The 20,625-nt window shown below is 37.8% G+C and overlaps 1 protein-coding gene across 7 annotated transcripts in view; it reads right to left on the minus strand.

Annotated features, from left to right (window-relative positions):
* The window catches only part of FRY (FRY microtubule binding protein), a 2,210,679-nt gene that overhangs the window by 780,190 nt on the left and 1,409,864 nt on the right, over positions 1-20,625 (minus strand). The gene's annotated exons all lie outside the window — the stretch shown is intronic.

Genomic DNA, 20,625 nt, shown 5'->3' on the forward strand with positions numbered 1-20,625 from the left:
TATATATATATAAATAACTATAACTATATATAAGTATATATATTATGATTATATAATGATAATCAGGGGGTGCAGAAAAATTATGTTTTTACTTGTTTTTTTTTTTGTTATAAATTTTGCATGTGGTGAGGCTTTTTCCCACAGTGTGTACTAATGTGTTATCATTGGTACTTTTGACATTTTTATGTCAATGTTTTCCAAGTCAACGCTGAGTCAATTCGATAATAAGTGCTACAACCTTATATATATATTAAAATGAGCTAAACTCACAAATACCTAAACACAAAAGATGGACAAACAGTATGTGAACTCAAAAATATCTAAACACAAAATATCAACAAAATCTAACCACATCCAAAACCAATGTTTTTGCAAGGGGGAAGGCCTCCCCATACCCCCTGCTAATTATATATACCAATGCCATGGCCACACAACACTAGAGAGTGGGCATAAATCCTTCCTTAGTACAACTTCAATTTTGTTAATATTTTGCGTTTTGATATTTTTAAGTTTAGATATTTTTTGTTGCTGTTTGTGTTTAGATATTTGTGAACTGAGATAATTTTAAGCCGACCTACTTATATATACACCATGCCTGTTTCTACCTATATAATTACACATGCTCCTCCTGCTACAACTCACACAGCTTACAGTAGTAGTGCACTGAACTGTCATTTAGCAGCAAAGATACTTAAAATGTGACACTGCTAAACTTAAAAAATGAAGGACAACTTTTCTGTTCTGAGAAAAAACGAAGACCAGGTAAGATTAGTCTTTGTGACAGATTTGGATGGACAAATGCCACAGATAATACAACTTTTCAGGGGAAACACAGCAGAGTGTAGTAGTTATATAAATTAAGGGAAATGTGGTTAGGTAGCTTGTGAAATCCCAATCTTGACTGAAGTATCAAAAGATATTCAATATCTACTTAAATACCACCAGAACAAGCAGCTGATACCTCAGTTCAGCATTTCTTTAGAGGTGTGGCACCTTAGGGCTTAAACTGCACTATAAAACCAGTAATAGAGCACTCTGAGGTTCCTGGATTTTGTTAATTCAATTGTCCTGGAACAGTTGGTCAGCACCATTAACCTAGTAACCTCCTATGAACGTATAACAGAGTGAGAATAAGAGAGAAATCTGGACAAAGGCAGTAATAATGGGGGCCAAAGGCCCCAAAATAGGGACAGATTTTAAATCTTGTTCTTTTAAACTTTGAAAGCTTTCGGAACAACAGATTTTGAGTCAGTGTGCATTTGCTAAAGGATATGAAGTCTGAAACTCAAAAGTCTATCACTATTTATTGACTTTAGTTCATAATGACTTACTAGAAAACCATAAACTTTATGAGGAATAAACCAAAAAGAGAAGCGACATGATGTAAACACACACACACACACACACACACACACACACACACACACACACACACACACACACACACGCACACGCACACACACACACACACACACACACACACATGGAAATGAACAAGGTATCAAGAGAAACACACACATGTACACATACAATTTTCTTTGTTTCTTTTATTTAGTTTTTCTTTTCATTTCACACTCATTATACAGTGAAGTCACACTCTCAGGCATCTACCACACAAGTCTCCCAGACTATTATTTACCTACACCCACCACACAATACATAAACCACAATACCACAACACATTTCACTAATATCTCCTTCTGATTAGTCAACATTAATTGCATTAGTACCCTGAAATACAAGCAAGCAGCACATGCTCTATTTTTATCCAAAATCATGTATAAACTCAAGCCCAAATATAAGTGGCATTGAAATAGCCACATTGTTAAGAGGACAATAATACTCGAAGAGGATATACATCACAATCTCGGGCTCACTCATCTAAATGCAGACTCCACCAAACCAGCCCCCACACGTCCCAAAGACAGCAACAGCTACTTCCCCAACCACCTAAGACTTTAAATATTAAACAGTAACCAAAGAAGTCTATAAAAACAAAATCACAGAAGTTCATGTACGTACAATCCACTGCTACCCTGATCTCTTCATAATCATAGAAATTTGGTTAAAGCCAATTACTAAAGATACATAAATATTCCCATCAGGTTATAATATAGTCAGATTAGATAGAACCAAAAAAAGCAGGTGGAGTTGCTGTTTTCCATAGAAATGTTTTGATTTCCCCACTTACTATGATACTGCACCCACATTTGACTACATTGAGCTTCTCATCTCACGCCTCAAACTGAATGCTTACAAATCTCCAGCTATCATAAGTATATACATGCCACCTGGTAGCAACATTCCCATCCTGGAAGAGATCCAGTCCTGGATCTCAGCTAACACAAGACTGGAAACTATTTTGCTAGAAGGCATTAACATAGACTGGCAAATGACAACACTAGCAAACACAACAAATTAAATTCAGCTCTATAGCTTCTCTCATTTGATCAAGACTCTAGAATTAACAAGGCCACGTCTAAAGAATGCATCCTAGATTGGAATATAATATTCAACACAAACAATGTTGCCAGAAGTGGTACCTTATCAGATAGCCTAAGTGACCATCAGCTAAGCTACATAATCAAACACCCCTAACAGCCCCACAAGGGTCATCACTGTAACAAAGTCAGAAACCACAGTAACTTCAGTAAAGAAACTTCTAGTTCTAGCCTGTTCCAGATCAACTGGGCTCCGCTTAAAACTCTTCCCCCCGATGAAGCAGTAGACACATTTAATACAATATTTCTATATATCCTGTCAGTGCAAGCAACATTAAGAACCAAAACAATTAACCCCCCCCCCCAAAAAAAAAAATAAAAAACAAAGCAACTCATGCAACTTAGAGACTTAAAGTCTGGAACTCATGGCAAAAAAACTTGAGTCTCAAACATCCTTGCAACAATACAGGCAGTTAAGGAAACATAGCAAACAATGCATAAAACAGGACTCAGAATCTTATCATAGGAACGCCCAAAATTCATCATCAAACAATTCAAATAACTTCTTGAAATCAATAAATACATCACTCGGTCCTGGAAAATCAGCACATCCCCATTCAGTATAACTCCCAAACAACTGTTTTAAATTTTAGCTCACATTATAAATAGTAACCTCATTCCTACAAAACAAAACTACTACAAGTCCAGCCGTCCCACTACAATTACTGAAGCACAACACACCTTCACACTCACTCTAATGCCAACATCTACAACTAACAAATACCTACACACCCTTAAGACAATTACTGCCCTTGAACAACTTCCATCTGAATACATCAAACTCACTACAGATAGCCATCCATATTGTGTCTTGATTTTAATAAATCTCTCTGTCCAAGAAAAATATGTCCTCACCTTATGGAAAAAATCCTATATAATACACCTTCATAAAGGCAGCTCACCAGCTGAGCTCACAAACTGCAGACCAGTTGCTCTTCTCTCACACTTATCCAAAATCTTTGGAAAGATGTATTCACTCTTAGCTTACTACATAGGGGTACTTCTCATAACCTCTTCTCTACCTCACAGCATGATTTCATACCCTGTCACAGTACAACTACTACCCTTCTAAAGTTCACAGATATAATAAATCACAATAGAAATTCAGGTCTTCTAACCTCCACCCTATTTTTGGATCTATCCAAGGCATTTGATACAGTCAATCATCAAATTCTCCAAATGAAACTCTCTTCCTGTGGACTACCACCCTCCTTACTTAGCTAGTTTCTAAGTTAGCTCAGTAATAGGTCACAAGTAGTGAAATGGCAAGATATTTTATCCTCGTTCCTTCTTATATCTGTTGGAGTCTCATAAGGCTCCATCCTACGACCACTGCTGTTTAACTTATTTATCAAGGACCTAAACACAATAGCCAAAGAGGCCAACATAGTACAACACACCAAGACTCTAGTCTAATATGTGCTACTAGGACACTACCCATGACCCAAACACTCACCCAGAAATCCTTATCCTGCATAGAAGATTGTCTCAACAATCCCAAGTCAAAAACTTAAGCTGCTACTGTTCACCCCCAACTCACTCTTTCCTTAAAAAATACCTTTAGTATGTTGTTATCCAACAACCCCAACATAGAACTGGTATCCCACACCAAACATCTAGGTGTGCTTATAGATGACCACCTAAACTTTGATCTCTACCTTCAGCAAGTCATAAAGAAGGCATACCAAAAGCTAGACTGCCTCTGTAGAGTAAAACACTACGTCACTGACTCTGCTAGATGGAACATGGCCACTTCTTTTCTACTCCCCACCCTATTATATGCCTCTCTTATCCTAACCAATCTCAACTGCTCTCTATCAGCCAAACTAAAACAATACCACAATAAAGTAGCCAGATTCGCAAGCAACAAGCCAGCAATACTGATCACATCATTGCCTCTCTCTAATACAGCTAAACTGGCTTGGACTACATAATTCTGCATTGTATTTACAATTATTTATGACCTTCAAACTACTACACAACCCTGAAAAATTCCCATCTCATCACTCTGTCACTCAGACTTATACTACTAAGAGACCTCTATGCTCCACTGACAAATCATTACTCACCATAACTATACCCAACAATAACGCAGGTTACCCTCTGTATTCTCACTACATTGCTAATTGCTGGAATACCACCAACTCCACCTAAGAATACTTTACAATCTGAAAGACTTTAAATGCCAAATGAAGCAAAATCTGATAGATAAATGACTCCGCGCCTACACCAAAGTTGGTTAAACCTGTACTAATATAGCTATATGAATTTGTGCCATAATTCACTGCTGCACAAAACTGAATGCAGCATTATCACAACTATGCACTCCTTTATTGTCTTACTTCCTTTATCTTCCTTGTGTATTCTCCCATCTTTCCTTCCTTTGGACTGCTTTAACTCTTTATCTTATCTTCCTATGTCCTAAAATTTAAACACTATTGTTATACAAAACAAGGGGTTGGGAGGGTGGCCCAGTGGTTAAGGTGTTTGCCTTACAAAGACAAGGTGCAGGGTTTGAGTCTCACAGGGGATAATTGGCTAGGCTTACAATGGCTCGCAAGGGCAGTTAGCCTAGTACTAACCTATGATAGTACTAACCTATGATAGAAACCTAGCAATCTGTAAATGCTGATGCTATTGGACTGCATATAACCCCTGTATACAACCTATGTAACTGTTATTTTTAATTGAAACTGTAAACGCTGTAACTAATATGAAGGGTGTCTGAATAACGGAACTGTTGCTCATGAATGAAACTGAGTGTAAACGCTGAAATAATGCAAGTGATGCCTATGATGTTTCTATAATGGAGCATTTCTCCCTGGGCCTGTGTTGAAAAAGGACACTGCTCAGTTGACTTTCCCAGTGAACAAATACCGATAAATAAATAAACTGTTATCACTGGACACTGTTTCATGACATTGTAGGCCATCTGCATGTATTTAGTTAACATATGCAAATATTCTGTTACAAATGTCATATTGTGGTTGATTTACGTCTTACCTGACAAAAGTAATGTCAGACCAACCCACCTACCTGGCTAACAATTTAAATAAAACTTGCAAACACACAGAAGGGAGTATGTTTCAATATACTCAGGTGGTATTACAGTATGTGCTTCATAATTTACAATCTTAGCATGTTCACATTTTAGTACAGCACATGGCTCATAATTTAAAATTTCAACAAGTTTTGGTGGTATTACAACACATGTTTTGTAATTTAAAATTTCAGTATGTTTGTGGGGTATTACAGCACATGTTTTGTAATATAAAATTTCAGTATGTTTAGGGGATATTACAACGCATGCTTTGCAATTTAAAAATTTAGTATATTGAGGCGACATTTTAGTACATGCTTTGTACTTTAAAATTTCAATTCCCTGCACCCCACGTTTATATACTTTACACTACTTATCATCATTTATTTATTTACTCCTTGTGTTTGATTAGTTTGGATGGTCCAACTAGGTCATGCAAGACCCCTTTTCAGGGGATGGCCTAGGGAGAAAAGCACCAAAAAGTAAAATAAATAAACAAACAAACAAACAAATAATTTACAATAAAAAAAAAAAAAAAACATTTTAAAAAAGTAATGTAGAGATTAAGATATTTGGCATCTCAAACAATACATCAAGCTTGAAACATTTCCGTTGTTTCATCCAAATGTACTAGTAGGCTGCATGTAGATATGTGACATCATAGCCTTGTGTCATAGGCTGCATAGTAGATATGTGACATCATAGCCATGTGTCATTCTGTGATCTATAATGACATCACTACACTGGGTATCAAGCTCATAGAAAATGTGCATTGCAGTGGAGCTGCATTTTGGGTTATTTTTTATCTCGGTTCTTTGTAGCAGTCCTGTTGATGATGATGTGAAATAGATTTATAATTGCTGTGTGTTGCTTCTGCCTTTAAAGCTTGGGTATGAATAAAAAGAGTCCTTGGATCAGTTTGCATTCCTAGTTGTCAAATATTAAATAAATATATATATTTTTGCTATTAAAAAAAATTTCTGTCATCAATATTCACTCATACAGCAGTACTTCTTCTATTGAGGAATTGTTTGAAAGTGAAAAACGTATAGATTTCTACTTTGGGGAGTGGTTTACTAGAATGAATCTGGTGCAAAAGAGCAATTTATATACAAACAGTGAAAGGCAGAGATCTAGATATATTTTACAAATAAATCTTTTGTAAAGCAAAGTAAGTAAAGGAAGGAGATATTTTGAAGTCAGAAGGCAACGACAGAAAGACAGACGAATAGTAAAAAGAAGGGTTGGTAAGGACAAGCTTTACAATATGGATGATTGCAATAAAAGTAATATTCACATGAGGAAGAAAAAAGTCACCAAATAACTTTGAAGTATAGGCAGTGCCAATTTTGGAGCATAATTGTGGCACTCCATGAACTTCAAATTTATATGAAAAAATTATGAGAATTTTTTTTTATAGCTGAACTTTGGTAGGATAAGCAGACCATTATTAACAGACGTGAATAAGAGCTAGTCCGTGATGTACAGACTATTCCAGAATACAGGCAGGCTAGAATCTTTCACAGGAGAGGCAGTACTGAGTTGTGTATGACACCTAATCTCTTCAGCTTTGGCTGTAGATTTAGCATTTTGTAAATGCCACTTGTCTACGTTAGAAAACGCTCCTCTCGGAATTTTTTTTTTGCTTCAAGGTTTATGATTTTTACAATCACTTCAGTCATTTTCATTCTCCTTTCTTGTGTGTTCTTTTGGAACAGAATTGTTGTCTTCCATAGTATGCTTGTCATTTGATACATTCTACTAATGATGTCTGTGTCAAACGTCTTTGGGCCAGATTCCATAAAGCCTGCACTAAGTGTACATAATATGTATTCAATAAAATTCTTATCACATTTTTTGTGCTTTCTAGTCACTCAGAAAGATTACACTAAGTGTACATGTAGTCTACACTTCGTGGTAAGCTTTATGCATCCCTGCCAATATTTAAAGCTGCAAAAATATCAGTAGAGAAGCTAAATTTAGGAAGAAGAAGGTATGAGTTATATCTGTGTTGTCTGTTCAATCAGAACGGTGTACACTTAGTGTACATATAGTATAGATGTTATTGAATCCTGGGGCTTGTCTTTGTATAGTGGACTGTCACTTCCATTTATCCATTTTTTTTGTGTGGTTTTAACTTTGCCGTATGCAGTCCTCATTGTGACTTTTGCCCCTCATTGTTCATTTATAGTGACCTGTTACTTTCTCTTTTATCTGTTTCATTCACATATGCAGCCTTTGTTTATTTTTATCTTATTCCTTTAATCTTTTTATTCTCACCTGGTTATATCACACTGTACATTAAGACAATGCCCTTTGTGGCCCTGAGTAAGTCAGAAATGGATTGCGCTAAGCTTGAGCTGAATTAGAAACTTGTCTCGGAATCAGGCCAGGCAGAGTTTTAGAGCTGTAAATGATGCCAGCTGAGTCATTGTAACATTTCTAATTCAATTCATTCATTCCTTCCATTCATAAGAACGTGTATATGTGTGCGAGTCTTAAGAAGTGCTGGGCTATTATGCAGAATGCAATACGACCAAGCATGCACAACTATCTATGTTTCCAATACCAGGGAATGTCACTAAACATTCTACATTTGTTTATTTGTTTGTTTGTGTCTTTCGGCTTTTCCCGGTTAGGGGTCGCCACAGCGGAACTCCGGTCCGCTAATGATTGGCAGTAGATTTTTACGTGCTGGCTTGCCGGGCCTAACGCACAACATTAATTTACTTATTTTGCAAAATGTATCTGCATTTAGACAGCAATATACTTTCTAGGAACACCGACAAAACAAAACAAAACAAAAAAAATACTCAGATTCTATAACACAAATGATGTGAATGTGATGTTAAGATCAACCTGTATTAGCTATCATTGTCCCTATTTCTGTAATAAATGTATTATCTGGACTTCACTATACAGTCTACAAATTACTGCTGTTATTATTTTCAGGTACATCTTTAACATATTTCTCAATGGAATATTCAAGACCATTTGCACTTACTCACTAATACACTTTAATTAAACCGCTTCGGTTTCAGACACATGCTAGTGTATTAGAACTATGATAGTCTACACTGTCTTGAATATAGCATTTGTATGCAAATTCATTCAAATGTCCACTGCTTTTGGTCCTGCTAGTGAATCAGTTTCGAGGCTAGTCATATATGTGCTACAAAACACCATGTACATTAAGAAAAAAAAAATCTAGAAGGAAAAAGAGTTAATCCAAAGCCAAAAAAAATGATAGATACGTTATGGCTGTTTGTATCTGTGGTGTATGCCGCATGAGACAGTTTTAGAAAGTCAAGCCTAAATACGCCTTTATAAATTTAGTGTATATGTGCACAGCAAGTCTGTTTTTTGTTTATTCTGTACTTGGGGAATATTCCGTTTGTGCTGGTAAAAAAAAAAGTTTTTAAACACATTTTCTAGTCTCTGTACAAGCTCCTTCAAAGTATTTAACATATAAGGAGCAAAATGTATTCACAAGATTTTTGATGGTTCCGTTTCGAAGACTAAAAGCATTCAAACCAGTGATGGTATTCTGCTTTGGACATATAGAAGGAATGGCACAGACTTTTGTAGGAAATAACATCATTTAGAGAACTATGCTGGGAAATTTCCCAGCCTTCCTAGTGTGTCCAAATGTGGATAACATTGAGACCTGTTTCAGTGCTAAAACCCTAGAATAAATCATGCAACCATATCATTAAAATATATGTCTGGAATGTGATTTACACATAGTTTCTTCATACCTTGCAAGGAATGCTTATAGAGTACTACTGTGATACTTAAAACATACCCAGGTGAGCCCTGTCTATCCTGATCAAAATAAGGGTAACAGCTTGTTTCATATCACAGAAAAAATACTTGCCATTAGTTGCGGCAGTGGATAAAAAACAGATTTGTGAGGGAGATTTGGATTCAGAAAGTAATGTCAGACAGGTAGCAAACTAATGTAATGCTTCAGAACGTGTTACAAGACTTGCATGAGGAAGCATTTTGTAAGGACTGTGGAACAGTGAATGATATTAAAGCTACCATTTTGGTGAGGCAGAATGTCACAACTCAAGTTTGGCAAAAGCAGAACTGTTAAAATTTAATAATTTACAGTAAAGGAATTATTAGGGATGGAGCTTGAAAGATAATGAAATGGCAGTTCCAAGCTTTATTGTTGTGAAGGGATGGATAAGGGCATCTCTATTTGTGGTGATTATAATTTAATCATTAATCATACTGTAAACACTGAAAGATATCCTGTCCCCTGAGCAGATGGCCATCTTAAGTGGTGGAGCCACATTTTCTAATAAAGACTTAGCCACTGCATATCAATAAGTGTTACTTGGTGATAATTCTAAAATGTGTGCCACAGCTGATATACAGAGAACTCTGTGTGTATAACAGATTACTTACTTGTTAATTTGTGCTCAACCATTTATTTATTTTTTAAACTAATGGACAACATATCCAAGGATTTAAATGTAGGTGTTTGCTTGAATGATTTACTGATTACTGAAAAGATAGAAAGGGAACATATCAGTAACTTGAATAAGAAGCTGCAATGTTTATGGGATTATGGACTCAAGTTAAATAAAAAAACCAAAATGTGAATATGGTCAATAGCTGACTGATAAATACCTTGGGCATGTTCTAAAGAGAAAGTAGCTATATCTCTCTGCAGTGAAAACAAAAGCCATTCTTTGGACACCTTGGCATGTGAGAATGAACATGTGAGAATGAACCTCTTGGGTTATTACTATGTGAAGTTCATGTCCAACCAATGCACACTGTTACCACCACTGTGCAGGCTGCTGAAAGATAATACATCACAGCAACAGAAACATTCTGAACAAAACGTTCTCAGAGAATATAAAGAAATGCTAACTAGCTGACTCACCCAGCAGTCCGTGCTTGTCTATGAACTTTCTGCCCTGAGCAAAAAAAAAATGGACTTTTGCCAACAGTTCCCAGTCCTCATATCCCTCTCCTGCCATGGCTATTCAACTCTTCAACATAACAGTATAAAAACAATGCCTATGAATGCAGCTTCTGTCTCTGTGCCCTACCCTGACCTCCCTTCCTCACATTTAGTAAAAAATAAATAATTTATTTTATTTATTTATTTTACATTTGTTGACCGGGATGGTCCGACTGGATACATGTCCATTTTCAGCGGAGGCCCGGGGAGAAAAGCTCCACATTGACAGTAAGTTACATACATGTTACATAGATTTTGCCAATAAAAAAAAAAAAAAAAAAAAAAAAAAATATATATATATATATATATATATATATTTTTTTTTTTTTTCTTACAAACTGTAGCAAGCAGTTAATACAGTTCATACTCCACGCAGAGCTTTACAACGCTCAGGTTTTACTTTAAAAAACAAGATTTTTTTTAACTTGCAGCAAACTGCAAAGCAGTTCCACAGGACTGCTACAGTGCTCTGGTTTAACCAAAAAAAAAAAAAAAAAAAAAATTGTTTTTTTTAAACTGTAGCAACTACTTGCTTCAATGCAACAAGCAGTTGCTACAGTTTAGACCATGCATGATGCGCTACAGCACTCAGGTTTGACCAAAAAGGCAATACTGGCTTTTACACTAAAAAGTGATTGGGATCAGGATGATGGATGAAATGGCTGAATTCATCCTGTAACACTTTTCATGTGGTGCAGTCCCCCCCCTTCACCCCACCCTAGCTACACTACTGCAGGAGTTTGCCTGTCATGACAGCAATAACAATCCACAGATGAGCTATAAGATTGTCAGCCTTATGATTTTCAAAATAAGTACAGAGTTGCCAAGACTTAAAGCAGTTCTTATGGGCTTTGTTATCTGAAACATTACATAATGCTGCGAAAGAAACAATAGAATATGTGAATGGAGTTTAATGAGAAGCACATTCTAGACATGTTCTTAAAGCAAATTTAAAAGCATGACATACACGAAAAGACCCAGAGCTGTCAAGGGTTGGGAGGGTGGCCTAATGGTTAAGGTGTTTGCCTTACAAACACAAGGTGCTAGGTTTAAGTCTCACAAGGGATAATTGGCTAGGCTTAAAATGGCTCACAAAGTCAGTTAGCCTAGTACTAACCTATGAGCATAAAGTTTTATGATAGTAGGTTTGTAAGATTCACAAGTAAACATGCTGATGGAAGCATGTAGATAGTTATAGTTTATAAAAATGTGTCTCTGGGACTCTTGGCTTGGATATTTTCTTACATGTTCAGAAAAACTGTATTAGAAGAAATAGTATATACAGGCCATGCTGACCCTATTAAAAATGAAAACATCAACTAGAAGGGAAATCCTATATTAAATGTAAAGATGGATACATGCAAGGCTTGTGCAATGAATAAGGAATAGAAAACACCTACAAAAGCACCATTATTACACCATTGTGAATTTCCAGCAGGATGCTGCAAAAGACTGCACAATGATTTCACATGACCATTAATCCATAATGTACTTGCAACAGTGGTGGATGAATATTTGAAATGAAGAGAATGTTTTACTACGCCTGAATTCATGTTCTGAGCTACCAATAGTTATTAGAAAAGCCCTTTCAATGTTTACAGGCTACATGAACATACTGTCACTCACAGATCGGAATTTACATACAAAATTTATGTCATTTTGTTATGCTAAATGGAATTACTTTTTCTTTCATTGCTTCAAGGCAGACTGGAAAAACAGGTTAGCAGACAGATTTTTTACTAACTTCATATCAAGTAAAAGAAGAAATGATCAAATATGCTGGAAACTGAAGGCGATATTCTGCTTTTTCTGTTACAATAAAGAGCATCTCCAGACTGTATTACAAGACAGACACCTGTAGTACTATTCTTACACAGAGAAATGTCAGAACCAGACTTGATCTGATAAACCAGATCTTAGTAGTACTTTCAGAAAGGTACAGTAATCTCAAAAGTTAAAGTATGCAAGATCTTTCAATTAAAGAGAGTCAGTGAACCTTCACAACATCACTGAGGGGATGCCAGATTTGGTTTATAGGAGTTAACATGAATAAAACAGGGCCCATTTTATACTGAATTCAGCAAGGTGATTGAGTGACTTCCAACAGGAGATACTGTGACCAACTGAGACCTACACCAACAGACACTTTCAACAGGAGATACTGTGACTACCGGAGACCTGCACCAACAAAGTCAGTTGACAAGGTGCTTCAGAGACTTCCAACAGGAGATACTGTGACAACCTGAGACCTACACCAACAAAGTCAGTTGACAAGGTGATTCAGAGACTTCCAACAGGAGATACTGTGACTACCTGAGACCTACACCAACAAAGTCAGTTGACAAGGTGATTCAGAGACTTCCAACAGGAGATACTGTGACTATCGGAGACCTACACCAACAAAGTCAGTTGACATTGCCACTTCAGATGGAAGTCATTCCTGATTCTACAAGTTAGGATATTAACTGTGCTGGTGTGGCAATAAAGAGCATGGGTCACTTTCCATTTGTGACTCATTTCCTGACTTTGCACAAGGGAAAGAGTCTATGAATGTCACAGATGAGTGTCCCAAACTGCTAGTAAGGCTACTTCTGCACTGTGATGGGTGATATTTGTAGGGTAATAGCACCTGTGATGTGAAATCTTTGGGCATAATGGGTAGAGCTATTGGACAACTTGCCAACTAGATGAGTAAAGAAGTTAGAGTTAATTAACTTGCATATGTCAGTAACCATGAAGAATGTAGCTTATTATTAGCGCCAATATCCATGGAGACATGAAATAGGCAATAGTCTGAAAATGAGCAGAAACAAAATAAGGTGAAGTTAAAGCTATTTAATTAAAGGCATTTTATAATTTGCATCACTGAACACAAAAAACAATACTCCGAGTCAAAAATAGCAGGGAGAGTCCAAACGTGGCAGGAGCTGACAACCCAATAGCTTCATCAAGATCACCAGAAGGACAATCAATGCAGTCAAATCAAAATAGTCAAAGCAACAACTTTATTAAATAACACTTTATCCAATCAAATGATGCTATATATATATAAAATAGCTAAAAACTGCTACAATAAAATAATAACTAATACATATAGCCAATGGCTAATGAATTAATCCCTCTAAAACAAACATGTTAAAAACATGTAAAAAATACAAAAGTTAAAAAACACATTTAAATATTTGAAACATTTAAGAACATGATACCATCTTATACTGGACTGACTGTAGTTCCTATCACTAAAAACATACATCCCTAAAAAAACCAAGCATAAATTGTGCTATAAAGTTTCAATTCCTCTCCATCAATTTTTAGCTAAGGCCCCTTTTTTTTTAAAACAGGGTACAGGCTAATCTTTATAATAAGGCCAGGTGGAACATCAGCTTTCCATCTAATTCTCAACCTTTCTATCCTCTAGATTCCTATCACCACTATTGACACCCTCAGAGAAATTGAATGGGAGTGTGTGAAAGTGTGTGTGAAAGCACACTGGCTGCTTTACGTCTGCCAGGCATTTCTATCATCCCATCACTATATATCTATCCTATGTTTCCCCTCACCCTTCTCTATAATTGCCTTTGGCTTAATGTAAACGCAGCACAAGAACTTTGACAGGGCTAAATAAATATCATCAGACCCTACATGTAGTGCCTGTATGAAAGTTGAAGATAGTGTCTGTGCTGATAAAACATACACATACAACAGGAACTGTGTTGGTAGAATGTGTTAAGTGTGTGTTCACAATCAGCCCCTCTGGCGCACATATTCTTTTCAAATTCATTTGTTTTTTTTAAAAAAAGAACCCCTAGTAGTTCCCAACAACTTGCAATGGACTCATCCACCCCTAAAATGCTAATATGCCTTTAATGTGTTAAACACGTCATTGGTAAAACAGAGGTATGGTTACACTATACAATTTCTCCTTTTTCCCCCCATTCTGCCATAACTATGTTGGTAGCTATGGCACAGGGTGCCCCCATATAGCTACGCATTTTGGATATATAGCCCTTCGTTGAAGGTGGGTTCCTCAAGTCCCTGCCACTTAGGTAGACCCTTTAGTATGGGTATCAGAGGACTTTGAATGACCATTGGATAGAGGTTAACGTGTTGGGTTACGCCTAGCTGCCTGACTAGTATCCATAGTTAAAACCGTACAGTCAGTGACAATAGCATCAGAAACATTGCTCAGGAGAATACTTTGCATAGAAGCAGCATGCATCCTAAGCATATATATTCACAACGTGATCAAAGGACAAAGTTCAGCATATAAAATGATACCGCTATTGAGGTATCTAATTATTGGTGTTTTTAGCAAAGCTGCAGCCCCGCTTGGTTTTTTTTTTTTTTTCTTTTACTTTTTCGAACGCTGCTCTTTCGTGAGTGTTCTTACTGGTTTGAACTACCATTTTAGCAGCCTGAAGCCTGTCCAACCAATTATAATTACCTAGGTGGCTGCGTGTGCTGAAAATGCCCACAGGTATACCCACCCTGAATTATTACTGAAATGGCAGAAACTTGGGAAAGGTTAGTGAACTCCCTAATACGATCAATAAATGATCAGTAGTTAAGAGGAAAAACCATTTCTACTGACAAATGGAAGGATTTTCCCAGTATTCCCCCCCTTCAGAGGGAGGGCGTCCAGAGCAGGGGAGACAACAGAAAAGAAAAGTGACAGATGGAACAAGTAGGACCACCACTGACAAAAAATGTGGGGAGAAAGAGTGAATCCTAGTTTCTTAACCTGTCAAAGGGAACTGACTGTATCATCCTAATATAATATTCACAACGATCAAAAAGGACAAAATCATGGGCTTTCTAGGTTGAACCCCACAGACTGATTACCGCTATTAGGTATCTAATATGAGAAATAACAGAGCTAGACCCTATTTTTCAAGTATGTTCCCTGCCAGAGTTGTAATCAATGTACTTTTATCAACATATGTAGCATAAGAATAGGATGGGAGAAAAATGCCTGGCCAGACATTGTAAAGCCAGAGGCTTGTCATAATTTGCACTGTTTTTTCCAGTTGTCACAGTGCTTAGATATGTAAATCAGTTTTGAGTAGGGTCATTTTTCTGCATGTTTACTCTTTCTCCTCTGAATATGAAGGAACATTTCTTAATTTGGGTTTTACAGTTTCCATTGTTACTTTTCTGAGCTCTTAAGTGGATTAATCAGCATTGTTCATAAAATTACTGTGTTTCAGTCAGTTTTCAAACTTAAAACAATCAGCAAGCTTGGGCTAGTTGTGGTGTGATTTGTTTCTAGAACTTGTGGTACATTTAAATTACTGATTTATCTTATCATTTAAATCAGCCTTGCTGTTTCCCACTCACTCAATTTTTCCATGTTGAGCTTGTAAACTTGGAGGCTTTTGAATTGCCACCCCTACTGAATATCTGGTCTTGAAAGCTCCTCCCAGTCTCATATTCTGTATACCTGCCCTCGAAGCCCCTCCCAATCTTAATTCCTCTGCTCATCTAACTGGGCACTGACAGATGAAACTGGGAAGGCCCTCCCCTTAGACTCTTAGTGTGCTTTGCTGGCTCACCTGCCTTTCAATCACCTTGTAATTACTTGTAGCTAGTTGTTAGATTTCTTTCTGTTATCACCAAAGCCATAGATGAGGGTAAAATGGTTCATACAGCTTATCTAGATCTCGCCAAGGCTTTCGACACCATCCCCCACTCTGGAATTATAGATAAGCTCACTAAACTAGGTATAAATCCCTATGTCACAAGATGGATTGCCAACTGGCTCACGGACAGAACCCACACTGTGAAAGTAGCGGATTCCAAATCCGACATCAGAACAGTGACAAGTGGAGTACCACAGGGTTCAGTCCTGGGTCCTCTCCTGTTTGGTATCTACTTCTCTGAAGTGCAGGCCAACACAGAAGGTCTTTGGCTAACAAAGTTTGCAGATGACTGCAAACTAGGAGCCAAAATTGAAACTCCTAACGATGTGGACAAACTACAAAAGGGCCTCACTGAGACAGATACCTGGTGTCAAAGCCATGGCCTGAAGCTTAATGCCAAAAAGTGTGTTGTCATCCCCTTTGGTAAAAACTCTGTACCCATGAACTACCACATAGCTGGTAGTCTACTTAATGCCAAAAATGTGATAAGAGACCTTGGGACACAGGTGGAGAGTAGTCTCTCCTTTCATAATCACATCGCCACAGTGGTCAAGAAATCCTTCTACGTGGCTCATCTCATAACAAAAGGATTCTCATCCAGAAAAAAAGAGGTCATTGTTCCCCTCTACTCAGCACTCATTAGACCCATTATAGAGTACAATGCCCCTTTTGGTATGTACCTCACAAGACATCTACAACAACTGGAAAGACCACAGAAATACCTCACAAAGAGGATTACTGGCCTCAAACAGATGCTCTATGCAGACCATCTCAAAAAACTACAGCTTTACTCCATCGCATATCGCCTACTCAGGGGCGATCTCTGCCTAACATACAAAGCTATGTCAAACCCAGAGCTGTTGGACATGCTCCACTTAAAGAAATCCCAATCCCTCTGAGCTACAAGCTCTAGGGACCTTAACCTTGTCACCACAATAAACAGAACATGCTGGAGGGATAGATTCCTGTCCCAGCGACTTCCCATACTCTGGAACAGACTACCTATCTATGTCAAACAGAGCTCCTCATTAGCACTCTTCAAGAAAAATCTTGATGATTGGATGGGAAACAGGAAATTCACCCCGGGGATCACTTCTGTGGCTCTGCTCGACAGGGGCACAGGAAAATAATTTTCTTGGGTGGAGAAAGCCAGGGTACATTTTTTGGCTAGGCTTGTATGGACCCTGGGGCCGATAGCCTAGTACCTACCTATGAACCTATGAACCTTTTCGTTTTGGCTAACTACAGTATGTTTTTTACATTAAGAAAACTGGGACTGCAATTCTAGTTGCAGTAGAAAGGTAGTCTGGTCTATCTGAAATGGGAAACACACAGGGAGGCTTGAAATGAGAATTACTTATTGTAGTTAGTTGTTTGATTTATTTATTTATTTTTTGGTACTTTTTATCTTTTGGATAACTAAAATGTGTTTTTACATTAAGAAGACTGGGAATGCAATTCTGGTGGCAGTAGAAAGGTAGCCTGGTTTGTCTGAGTTGGGAAATACACAGGGAGATTAAAGTGAGAATTACTTGTTGCAGCTAATTGTTTAATTGGTTTCTAGTACCTTTTCACTTTTAGCTACCTAAAGAATGTTTCACAGTTGAAAACTGGGACTGGAATTCTAGGGGGCAGTAGAAAAAGAGCATGGTCTGTCTGAGTTGAGAAACATACAGGCAGATTAAAATTTGATGGTTTCATTGGACAGAGGGCCTTTTAGTTGGTTTTGTTTTAAATTCTGCTGCTCACTGTGCAGTGGTGTTTAGCAGTGCCTTGTATAGATGCAGGGACTTAGACACTTAATTTTCCACATAAAGCTTCCCCTGTAAATTTACCCAGTACTCAGTTGTGCAAAGAGCAACCTGTTTGCATCCTGAGGAACACTGCCATCTGAATTCAGTGTTATTTAGCGTACTTATAGTTTATACCCTCACAGCACCCAAGTTCGCCTGCTGTACCATCCTGTTATTAGTTCATCTATAAAGACCTGACACCGTGGTTGGGCACTTTCTCAGTTCTTCTGCTAACAGCTTGATAGATATGGGCATCCTGAGTCAATGTAGGAATTGTCTCATGTTCACTGGTAACCAAGTAATCCATTAGAGAAATGGATACAGTATGTAAGAGATGTAAGTATACAATATCACTGGAGGCAAGACACTCACACAAAAACAACAATCAGGCTGTTGGTAACATGAGCATTACACTGACCACACATAGTACTGACCCAATACATAGGCTAACATATGCTGAGGCAATTAAAAGCAACCTTTCTGAACCCCAAAGGCCTCCTAGATATTTGTCCTACTATAAGAATCCTCAGTAATGACAAAACCACTCCACCAAAAGAATACCCATCACAACACATATAGCTACACTCTTTACAAAGCCCATAGGGCAAGAAAACATACTACTCAATATTTTAATCACAGGAGACTCCATTGTGAAGTATACTAATATTCTGTTCAACAGGCTGAATAAAAAAATCATGCCCATTTGTCTGTTAGGGGCCATGATCTGGCAAACCACCCATGCACACTAGTCATTAGACTACAAGTACCAATATGACTCAGTCATAGTCCATATGAGTGTAACACCAAAGATGATGCCACAATATGAACAAAAGATGACTGACTTCAATAAATGGCTAAGTTTCTGGTGTCATTTCAAGGGGGTATTATAATTGTCAGCATGGGAGGATATGGTCAACAGACCCCGTTCTTTTGCCAATGATGGTTTACATCTGTACTCTCCAAGCTTTTGAATATTGGCTAAAACATTGTTTTTTCCCCTAGTGTCTTTTTAGGCAATGTCAAAGTAACAAACCTTCTGACATAAAAAAACAACCCAACAGAATCTAAAGGTATTACTGCTCAATGTTAGGAGCCTAACCAAGAAACTCTGCTCCTTCCATGCTCTCCTCACCCTGGAGAATGTGGACATCTGTGCAGTTACTGAGACATAGTTTAAAGCTGCAGAGAGCACCCCATTAGTGTAGGGCTTACAATGCCTTTCACACATGCAGGCCACTTACTGCACTGGCAGACACCAAAGGTGGAGGTGTTTCAATCTATATTAACAACAAATTCACCTCAAGACTAGTCAAACAGGATGATGTGCTTGAGCTTCTCCATGTCCAAATTTCCACCAGCAAAGTCACATATCATATCCTTGCAAGCAACAGGTCACCTTCTATAATACACAAATACATATAACTCATACTTGGACTTACTGGAGGCCCTCACCATTCAACCAGATACCACACTCATGGGGGACTTCAACTACTCCACTTTAAACTGAGATACTCACACAGCCCCAAATGATTCCTGGACTTTGTAAACACAAACACCTTAGATCAGATAGTGCATATGCCCACTAGCGGAGCAAACATACATGACCTGGTATTTACAAACATGGATGAATGCTGTACAACCCCTGCCCCTTGTGGTGTCTTCTCTGGTAAGTGACAAAATTGTTTCCTTCAAAATAAAAAACAATTCTGTGACCCCAGCTTACCTTGTAACACTTAGGAACTATCTTAAGGCATATTTCCTGCTACTAAGTGATAACCTGTCAAAATTTCAAGTCTCCTAAACATTACAAACACAGCTGTCTATGCCGATTTATTCACAGAAACCATGTACAATCATGTCAATACTTGCATGGAGACAGCAGTGCCTGCCAGAAATAAGCCCAGAATTAACTCAAAGAACAAACCACCCTGGTGGAATCCAAACATAAGCAGGTTATACAACAAAAGAAAAAAAGTCATACCTGAGATTAGGAAGTGCTATGCCTAGTATGATAAAACACCCTCATCAATCTAAACAATCAACTAAGAGGGCAAATTAAGTCTACTAAAGCCAAATATGAGTTAAAGGAAGTCTCTCAGGCAAAGGACAACTACAAGGACATCTTCTGCTTGACCAGAAATCTGAAAGGCAGCACACAGCAGTATGCAGAACTGATTGTAAAAGGAGTCACCTACACAGAGCCGGAAGATATAGAAAATCTGCTAGCTCACATATTCTGCTCCTATACCCTCTCCTTCTGACCACCCCCCAGGAAATATCATCAAACACCCTTCCCCAGCTATAACTAGGGAGCAGGTCCTATACATGGTCTCTAAGGCCTAAATCACTGCATTGATGGATTCCAATAATTTTGCAAGATGTCGCCTAAGCAGCCTGAAGCATGATCTATTGGGACACTGAAGTCACTTTTAATCAGTGCCTCTAGACAGGTTTTGTGCCACATGAATGGAGAACTGTAATGGTCATCGCTCTGCATATGGGTGGGCCATCAACAGGCCGTGGGAACTATAGACCCATAAGTCTGCCTAGTCTCATCTACAAAGTTGTGATCCAGCTTAGCTTTGTTTTGTTAAGGGCAGATTATGCCTACCCAAACTGGTGGACTTCTTTGATAAGGTCACAAAGACAATGGATAATGACAAAATGGTGC

The sequence above is a fragment of the Protopterus annectens genome, chromosome 5.part1, assembly GCF_019279795.1.
Source record: "Protopterus annectens isolate FY-2018-M chromosome 5.part1, PAN1.0, whole genome shotgun sequence".
Taxonomy (NCBI): domain Eukaryota; kingdom Metazoa; phylum Chordata; order Ceratodontiformes; family Protopteridae; genus Protopterus; species Protopterus annectens.